This window comes from Antechinus flavipes, chromosome 4 (genome assembly GCF_016432865.1).
Source record: "Antechinus flavipes isolate AdamAnt ecotype Samford, QLD, Australia chromosome 4, AdamAnt_v2, whole genome shotgun sequence".
Classification (NCBI taxonomy): domain Eukaryota; kingdom Metazoa; phylum Chordata; class Mammalia; order Dasyuromorphia; family Dasyuridae; genus Antechinus; species Antechinus flavipes.
In genome coordinates, this window is record NC_067401.1 from 41,411,918 (window position 1) to 41,418,787 (window position 6,870).

Consider the following 6,870-nt stretch of genomic DNA (forward strand, 5'->3'; position numbering starts at 1 on the left):
TGAGTGAAGAATAGAACAACTGGGGCAACTAAGTGGTGCAGTGGATAGGGCAGTGGCCCTGAAGTCAGGAGAACCCGCATTCAAATATAGTCTCAGACACTTAACACTTCCTGGCTGTGTGATTGTGGACAAGTCACTTAACCCCCACTCGCCTCAGAGGGAAAAAAAAGAATGGAACAACTCCATTGGCTGAGCAAACAACTAGCCAAGTTCTTGGAGGTTTTAAATAGTCAAGTCCCTGTAGAATTTCATCAGTTTTAGAGAGGAAAGATTTCAAGTGGGGGGCTGCTTATGGAGCAGACTCCTATAGGAGGGAATTTATTCTTTCTCCTTCACTTGACCATGCTTCCCCCTCCCCTTCCCCATTTTGGCCATGTAACTTGGAAGAGGGGACTATTTAAACAATAAACGACATTCCATCCAACACAGATCAATGATGCACACCCAAAATTGACACAGATATAGAGAAGCATTTGAAAAAAGGAACAGCTTCAAGGAATAGGACCCTTGGCAGGAGAGAAGAGAGCCAAGACTGGAGAGGAGGAGACCTTGGGAACTTGGGAACAGTATAAAGTCGTTTCAGAAGTAGTCACTCACAGCGTTACTTTATTGCTTGAGTATGTCTCAGGGGAGTAGCTCAAATTATGCTAGGTCTCTCTCCTAGCTTTGTATCACCTGCATATTTGGCAGCTAGGTGGTGAGGCTAGATGGTGCAGTGGATAGAGCATAGCTCAGAAAGATCTGAGTGATCCTAGGCAAGTCTCTTCACTCTATTTTGCTCAGTTTCCTATATAGTGAGCTGGAGAATATATAAATATATTGAATTGGATCCTTTGGTTCTCAAATCTTCTAGTTCCTCATTTATTTTCCATAATCTTTCAAGTATTACCGTGAATGGCTCAGCAATTACTTCTGCCATTTCTCTTTAGGACCTGAGGATATAATTCATCTAAGCTAGTTGAGTTAAGCTAGGTGTTTTTTTTATTATCTCCTTATTTATCTTGGGTACCAACTCCCTGTTAATCATTTTTCTATCATTTCTGGTGTAAAGGCCATTCTCCTGGGCAAAGGAAACAATCAACAACAATAAAAAAAAAAGGCAACTCTACCTTCTCTCTGATACAATTTTTACCAGCCTTTCTACTCCAAGGAAAGGATTAGTCTTTATCCTTTTTTCCTCTCATATAATGTGAGTCGTCCTTTTTTTCCTTTACTCTTAGCCTTAGCTTATATATTCTGAACTATAGCATTCCTTTCACTATTTTTATAGGACCATATAAATTACCTGGGCTAATTTTTTTTTATTTTTTGAAAATGTATTTTAAATATAAGATGGTTGGTGAGATCCCTGTGCACCCACATTGGGCTCTTCAGAAAAATCCTGTTTTTTTTTTTTTTTTTTTACTGAAATTGTTCGTATCTTTATTCTTGAGGAAGGAAAAAAGGAGAGAAGAATGCTTTGGTCTGTATTCAGATGCTATCAATTCTTTCTCTGGAATGGATTGTCTTGGATCATTGTATTGTTGAGAATAGCTAAGTTATTCATAGTACAATATTGTTGTTACTATGTACAATGTTCTCTTGGTTCTGTTCATTCTGGATCAATTCACATAAGTCTTTCAGGTTTTTTTTTTTTAATCATTCTGCTCATCATTCATTATTGCATAATACTATTCCATTACCATCACATACTACAGTTTATTCAACTATTCCCCAAATGATGGGTACCCCTCAATTTCCAATTCTTCTGTAAAAAGAGCTGCCAGAAATATTTTTGCACAAATAAGTTCTTCCCCACCCCTTTAAAAAAAATCTCTGAGATACAGACCTAATATTGATATTGCAGGATTAACAAGTATGCACAAATTTATAGTCCTTTGAGCATAGTTCCAAATTGCTTTCCAGAGTAGCTGGATCATTTCACAACTTTGTCAGCAGTACATTAATGTCATTAGTGTCACAGTTTTCCATATCCCTTCCAACATTTATCATTTTCCTTTTCTGTCATATTCTGTCACATCTCAACTGAGAGGTGTGAGGTGGTACCTCAGAATTGTTTTATTTTGTATTTCTCTAATCAGTAGCTATTTAGAGAATTTTTTATGATTACGATATCTATGGTTATAGATAGTGTGATTTCTTTAGCTGAAAACTGCCTATTATTCATATCCTTTGACTGTCAATTGAGGAATGGCTTGTATTCTTATAAATTTGACTCGGTTCTCTATATACTGGAGAAATGAGGCCTTTATCAGAGATACTTGCTATAAAAAATCCTTATCCAGCCTGTTTTCTGCTTTCCTTCAAATTTTGGTTGCATTGGTTTTATTTGTGCAAAAACTATTTAATTTTATATAATCAAATATATTTTATAAAATTCTCTATATCTTGTTTTATCTTAAATTCTTCCCTTATTCATAAATCTGTCAAGTAAACTATGTTTTCCTAATTTGCTTATTATATCACCTTTTTAATCAAATAACGAATTCTTCCAAAAGCTTAGATCTTTGGGTTTATCAAACACTAAATTGCTATGGCCTTTTACTACAATTTACAATGTATCTAATTTATTCCATTGATCTACCACTCTTGTTTCTTAGCCAGTATCAGATTGTTTTGATGATTATTGCTTTATAGTAAAGTTTGAAATTTGGTACAGCTAGGCCATCTTCCTTCATATTTTTAACTGCTCACTTTTGAACTTGCTTCTTGCTTAGAACTTGTAACCACTCTTCATCTTAAAAACCACCTCTAAGTGCAGATTCTTCTCTTGATCAGCCCAAGATTTGTGACCTGAAACTGGGTAGTGACCAAGAGAGCTTCTCTTTGACATCTGTTTCTATACTATGCACAAATATTAGACTCTTTCTGCAGGATTCTGATCTCTTGCCCTACTACACAACCTCTTCTTGCAAATTGAGTGCTTCTCATGGTGTTGCTGTTTAGGTCCTGTTCTTAGTGGCTGTACACCTCTATCTGTTTCCACCAATCTGGGCTGGAACCTTGATTCATTGGGCCCCAACATACATTCCTCAAGTTTATCCTTCTCAATCCCAAAGGGCTGATTACCAGTCAAAAGTTAACAAAGATTCACAGAACTCAGCCATTAATGCAGACGGGACACTTTGGGTGTCCTGTCAAAAGTGATTCTTGGCAAAATTGTGAGGTTAATAAAATTTGTCTTCACTTTCTCTGTGCCCTTTCTTCTTTCCCCTCCCCACAAGAATGCTTTTTCTTCCAGCCCCCAGTGATCTTGGATTGTCCTGGAACCTGTTAACTTCATTAAACAGGAAAGGGTTGTGAATTAATGTTTTATCTGTCTTAACAGTATTTAAATTAACAGAGGAGCAAGGATCAGACAATATGAGTGTTCATGGTAGAATTGTAGACACCTTGGCATTCTAGAGGGGGGAAATACATTTGGAGTGTCATAACATAGGGCTATGTACTTAAGTGCTAAATTAACCCAATTCCTGAGGTCTCTTTCATTCATTCTTCATCCTTGCATCTCCCAATAGCCAATATACAAGATAAAAGCCAGGTTGCCAGGTATAAGGATAAAGGAGCTCTGTCCTCTGCTCTTCCATGGAATTAGTGTGATTTTGGTTGGGAGGGAGGAGAGTTTCTTTGGAATCTATCTCATAGTTCTTCCTGCCTCCAGCTCCATGGTGCCATAAATAGAAAACTTGACCTGGAGTCATATTCAGCTCATGCATTTAGTAGCTTTCTGACTCTGGGAAAATCACAATCTATCTGCCTCAGTTTCCCTACCTGTAAAATGAGTATAATAACACCACCTCTGTAAGGATTATTGTGAGGATCAGATGAGTTATTTGTAAAATGCTCAGCACTATACCTGGCATAAAGAAATTACCGCACAAATGCTTATTTTTTTTTTTTCCTCTTTTCCTCTCTCCCCCGTGCTCTGGAAGCACTCAGGGACTTGGTTCTTTCACAAGGCTTAGGTGTCCTGAATAGCTTTCTAGTGCCTACCAACTATCACTGTAGACTGCTATAGTACCCTCTCCATAGTAGATTACAGCAGACCACATATCTAAGTTCTGAGTTCTCTTCCCAGTTGTGGATCTTTGTGGGGTCCACAATGGGATGTATCTTCCTTTTCCTCAGTTTTTATTTCTGTGGAAAGTAAAGTGTGGGGAGGTTGGGAAGAGAAGGGAGAGGTGGTTGATTATTGATTGCATCGTGTTCTTAAAATGAATAGGTGGGAATAAGGAAGGCATGACTTGCAAAATATTCTGGGTCGCCAGTCTGAGTGTTAATGTTTCACAGATCTGGAGGGGTCTTTGGGCCTTTAAACCTAGTACCTGATCTCTGAATCTAAGTATAAAGTTCATTTCTAATACAGAGTTTTCATATGTGATGTGTTCAACCAGGCCAGTTTCCCATTGCAAGTGGCTTCTGAAACCTCTGGCCCCATGAAACACTGATCTCAGGACTGCTTTTGGATACTAGTCAAAACTCTTTTTCTGCTAAGTGCTGGGCTCATCATTGTGAGTTCAAATGTGGCCTCAGATACTTATTAGTTAAGTTGAACCCCAGACAATTCATTAAAATCTTTTTTACTCAGTTTTCTCATCGGTAAAATGAGTTGGAGAAGAAAATGGCAAGTGACTCCAGTATTTTTGACAAGACAATCCCAAATTGGACTCCTCTCTCTCTGAGCCAGTGCCAGAGGTGCCATTACTGCAGTTACTGTCACCTTGGGGATTTTTAGCTCTTCTCTCTGCCTTAAATCCGGGCATCTTTTATAAGTAATCAAAAGAAGCAAAAGCCAATGCTTCAGGCTAGCATTTTAAAACCAGAAAAAGAGATGGAAAAAAGAAATTTGATCCTATCTAGTTTCAGGACTGTATTATTTAAGGTTTGACTGAAACTGGACTGATTTGGAAACAATAGTAAAATTTCTTTTTTTTTTTAAATAGTATTTTGTTTTTCCAAATATATGGCAAGATAGTTTTCAACATTTACCTTTGCAAAACCTTGTGTTCCAAATTTTTGTCTCCTCACTTCCCTTGTTCCCAGCAAGCAATCCAATGTAGGTTAAATGTGCAATTCTTCTAAATATGTTTCCATATTCATCATGCTGCACAAGAAAAATCATCTCAAAAGGGGAAAAAAACACAAGAAAAGGAAAAGCTAGCAAGCAAACAACAAAAAGATAAAAATACTATTCTTTGATCCACATTCAGTCACCATAGTTCTCTCTCTAGATGGCTCTCTCCATCACAAGTCTATTGGAATTGCCTTGAATTGCCACATTGTTGAAAAGAGCCAACTTCTTCCCAGTTGATCATCACATAGTCTTGTTGTTGTATACAATGCTCTCTTGGTTTCACTCAATTCATTTAGCATCGGTTCATCAAAGTCTTTTCAGGGGTAGCAAAATTTCTTGATGTATCCTGGGCAAAACTTGCTTATCACTGATATTGGTCTTTCACATTCTGATGAATTGCATCAGGTAGTACAGTCAGATAAGATAATATACACAGATATCTGGGTATTTGCAGCACAAAAAAGATGCTGAACAATTCTAAATCAAATATTCAACAAGTTAATAAGGTAAAAAGGAAATTGAGAATGAAATTTAAAAGCTGCTGCTATTTTAAAAGGGTTTGGTTCTGAAAGGACCAAAATGGCCAGGTTGTCAGGGGTTCTTCTTGTCAAAAGGACACTTAATGCATTCATTCTTAACAGTCTTTATAATAAGAATTTGGATAAAGAAGACATTTCAGCAGCCTTTGCTGTAAAGCTTTTAAAATCATGGATAAATGAAAAAACATCAATGCAGTGGCTGCTGGTCTTTGAAGAGTTAGCACGGGTTTGTCCTTCATTTTGGAAGAGGACTATGACATCAGAGAGGTGATGCTGTGATATGCAAGTGAATTGATTTAAGTGAGGGAGGCTCTGGAAGGTCACCTGCCTCACTTTCTCCTTCAGAGCCATCTGGGTCCAGTGGCAAGATATAGATCAGAACTACAGAGATGGCCCTTTAGCAGAATGGGTAACAGACTGATGGAACATCAGTCCTGCTAATAGAGTATTGAGTACTTCATAAAATATTTTATTTTCCATATTGCAAGTCTAAAAAAATCCTCCTGAGTATGTATAGAATCAGCAAATAAATAGGAAGTGGAAAAGAACTACAGAAAGAACTTCAAGAATAAATGTCATATGATCAATTTAAGGATATAATTTTGTATGTCAAGGAGAAGATGAAGAAAAACAGTATCCCAAAATAGGTCATTTTAGGCATAGTCCAGTCAAGTATAATTAATGAGTACATGGAATGGAATAAAAAGGAAGTTGGTAGCAGAGCTAGCCATCAAGAATTGGAAGCAATATAACTCTACTTGATGCCTTTACTACTTAAGGTCAGTCTGAACTGATTCTGTTACTGAAGATTTAGGAGTACTCTTTAGACAACATTCATTTCACGAAAGCCTTGCCAAAAATCATGGTGCTTTTTTCATAAAGGTCTTGGGTGAAGAGCCCATTCTGAAGTGGTATAAAGATGCACATGTTGCAAAGGGGGAAAGTGTCTTTCTTGAGCAAATAAAATTTGTAGAATGGCTCAGGGACACAGTCACTGAATTGTGACCTTCAGTAAACTTCAGTAAAGTGAACAGGAGTGATAAATAAAATGTCATGTCTCATGTGTCCTTCTGAGGGAGTATATGGGACAATAACAAATATCTTAAACTTGAAGAACAAATGTTACATAGTGATCAATTTAAGGTTATAATTTTGTATGTCAAAGAGGGGATGGAGAAAATTTGTAAAAATTATTTAATATGTTAAATGGCCAATGTGTTATAGATTGGAGTTCCCTTTGTTTTTTTTTTTTTTTTA

General features: G+C 37.0%; 1 pseudogene; it reads left to right on the plus strand.

Annotated features, from left to right (window-relative positions):
• Window positions 1-6,122: 6,122 nt before the first annotated feature.
• LOC127561233 (eIF5-mimic protein 2-like) lies at window positions 6,123-6,642 on the plus strand (annotated as a pseudogene).
• The last annotated feature ends 228 nt before the right edge of the window (window positions 6,643-6,870 follow it).